This window comes from Arachis stenosperma, chromosome 10, assembly GCF_014773155.1.
Source record: "Arachis stenosperma cultivar V10309 chromosome 10, arast.V10309.gnm1.PFL2, whole genome shotgun sequence".
NCBI classification, from domain to species: domain Eukaryota; kingdom Viridiplantae; phylum Streptophyta; class Magnoliopsida; order Fabales; family Fabaceae; genus Arachis; species Arachis stenosperma.
In genome coordinates, this window is record NC_080386.1 from 11,018,961 (window position 1) to 11,022,432 (window position 3,472).

Here is a 3,472-nt window from a genome sequence, read left to right on the forward strand (position 1 = left end):
CTTCAGACAAGCGGCAGTTCCATCTGTGCTTCCTTCCGGCAGTTTCGTCTGCACCTGTTTTATCAGTTTATGCAATTTTTTTCTCTTTATTTCGTTGTTTTAAATAAGTTTCAAACTCAAGTTGTGACTTGAGTTTGAGGGGGGTGTTAGAATATAATTAGGATCAATTAGGATCAATTAGTATTATTTAGTATATCTGAATATTTATTATAGGAGATTACGTCTTTATTATTACGATTCTTTTAGTACCTATAAATACCTTTTTATATTGTATCATTCTAGACAAGTTGAATAGACAACTTGAGCAGACAACTTGAATATACTCAATAATACACAAATTATAGTCAAAAGATAAGAAGAATGAAAAGCCAATGTATCTAAAGGATGTGATGGCAAAACATTTGATTGAGGAGGGACCAGATTTTGGTGATGAAGACGGAGAAGTAATAATAAAGACGTAATCTCCTATAATAAATATTCAGAAACACTAAATAATACTAATTGATCCTAATTGATCTTAATTATATTCTAACATGAATGATTGTGCGGGGACGCTCGTGTATATGGAATGGCTTCCAGGAGAAAGGGGCACATGCTTCAGCTGGAGAATCAGCGCCTGCAAGGAGTAGAAATTTGCAGAGGTTATGCCATTGGAATGCCTTATCTGACTTGCGAGTAGGATTGCGTCGGGTGCGGGTCGAAACTGACAAATGAGCTCATTACCTGCGATAGGACTAGACATGCATCATCCTTGACTCCTTGTTTGCACCTTTGCATTTGGTTGTGTTTGCTTGTATTACTTCTCTGTGATTGTGCTGTTTGACTTGTTTGTATGTTGGTCTGGATCTCTTTCTTGAGCTATTACTTTGCGAATGTATTGAGGTGTTTAAGAATTGATGTTGTGATTGTTGAGGATTAATTATGTGGCTGAGAATTAGTTAATATGACAAGTTTTGTGAATGGGATTTTGTTTTAAACTCGGAAATTTAAAAGAAAGTATTTAGTTATCTAAAGTAAAATTTAAAAGTATTTTCAGGGATTGGTAAAAATATAGTTCTCTTGAGTAAATGGATTATTTTCATTTTAATCTCTACTTTTACGGCATTTCCGTTTCCTACTAAGAACGTGTAGTTTGTTCTCACTCCAAAATCTTCCACCCTTTCAGTGACAGGTTCGAAGGTTCAATATGAAGTTGCAGACGAGTAGTAGATTTACTTGTGATTCCTGTTATTTTTATAGAGTTCCCTCGCTCTTGTTGCTTTAAGTTTTATTTTATCCAGAGGAATAGGTATTGTATTCGAGTTTTATATTGAATTTATTTGTATAGCACTTATTATTATTATTAATTATGTGATTATTATTATTTGAAGATCTTTGATGTAATTTTAATGACTAAAAACAAATTCCTGGAGTTTTCTATAAACTGAAACGCGATACCGAACTAAAGGCTCAATGTTAAATAGTTAATAAGAAAAATAGGTAAGTAATGCCTTATTTTTGACACGATCATGACGTGCTAAAAGTTAGGGTGTTACAATGAAGTTGTCTAATTAAAAAAGGCACCATTCATATAAAAACGAAAAAATACTTTTTTTTAAGTTGTTTATTTGGCCATAGCTAAAATATGTACTTTAAAAAACCTGACTTAATAATAAAAGCATAAGCTATGAATAAAATTGAATCAACAAGTAAATTAAAAGATTTAGGATAAGAAAAAATAAAATTATCCAAATTAATAGACTAAAAATTAATTATTCTAACTAATATTAATTGAAATGACACTAAATTTTTTAAATCAATACAAAATATTTTTTTCAAAATCTTAATTTTATAATAAATTTTATTCGAGAAATTAAAAAATGAATAAGAATTGTTAAACTTAAAAAAGGAACAATTAGCATAAAGATATTGATTAAAAGAATTATAAAAGCTGTAAATAAAAATTCAACTAGTAAAAAAGTTATTAAATTTGCAAAAAAATAAATATATCAAAATGATAATGAAATGGAAGTAGAAAAATAATATTATAAAATTTACAAAAAATAATAAAAAGATAAAACAATTCTCTAATAATTTTTTTGTTAAAAGTTAAAGTAATGATTATTTCAGAAACATAACAACACTTTTTAATAATAACAACATGTTTAATCTATGTCACGTGTCAAAAATTTAATACATAATAATTTAATAATAGATCAAACGTCTTTATTTAAACACATTTTAACATTTTTGTTTGAGTCTCTGTTATTAAAAAATAATAACCTAATAACAAGTGATGAGAAATAAAGTTGACCGATGCAAAAACTTGTGGTGAACTGATTTAAAAGTTTACTCTAAATATTGAGTTAAGTCTCAAAGTAGTTCCTTAATTTACACTCGAGTCTCAAAGTAATCACTGAAGTTAATAATTAATCAAATTCGTCCTCAAACTTATACTCCGGAACTCATAATAGTCTCCAAACTTGCACTCCGGGACTCATAATAGTCCCTCAAGCATTTTCCGTTCATCGAAACCTTAAAACGACGTCGTTTTGAACAAAAAAATTAAAAAAAAAAAGAAAAAAGAAAGCGACGTCGTTTTGAACAAAAAAAAAGCGTACGCGTCGTTTTATATTAGAAAAAAAAAGAATTCCCTTCTTCTTCTTCTTCAACTCTGTTGCTCTTCTTCTTCTTCAATTCTGTTTTTTCTTCTTCTTTTTCAAAAGGTCACAAAAATAAAAATCGAACACCACAAAATATCACAAAAAAATCAGCATTAATCAGAAAAGTTCAATCAACTTAAATAGCATGCATCAATAAACTTAAACAGCAACAAGCATAAAAAATAGCAACAATAAAAAAATCAGTAATAATTACAGCATAGAAAACAATTAAAATTAACCATTGTTGTTATATTAAAATAGGATCAACAGCAACAATCACCTAGAACATTAAAGAACAATTATTGAATAACTAAAAGAATTAAAGAAAAAGAAATTATCATGACTGAGAGAAAGAATCGTGCCAGAGGAGAGAAGAGAAAAATCGAGCGGAGATGGAAGCTGGCAAGCAGCAGCGGCAGTAAAACGGAAGCTGGCAAAAGACAGCGGCAACGAAGGTTGATGGGAGCTTTTATGAGTGTGAAAGTATGGTTGAAAAAAAGGAAGGCATCAGATTAGAAAGGAGAAACGGAAGGAAAAAAATCTCGAGTTGGGGGAACAAAAGAGGAAGGGGAAGGAGAAGGGCGTTGGGGAAGCAGAAGAAAAAGGGAAAGGGAAAGGGTTGGAGAAGGGGAAAAGGGGCGGGTTGGGAATGGAGAAGGAAAAGAGAAAGGTTGGGAGTGGAAAAGGGGTTGGGGATAGGAAAGGGAACAAACAGATTGGGAATTGGGAGGGGGATGAGGGTGGGGTCTGGGTACGCTACGCGTTCTTTCTTTTTTTTTGGATTGGGGGTTTTATGCCACGTTTCTTTTATCTTTTTTTTATTCAAAACG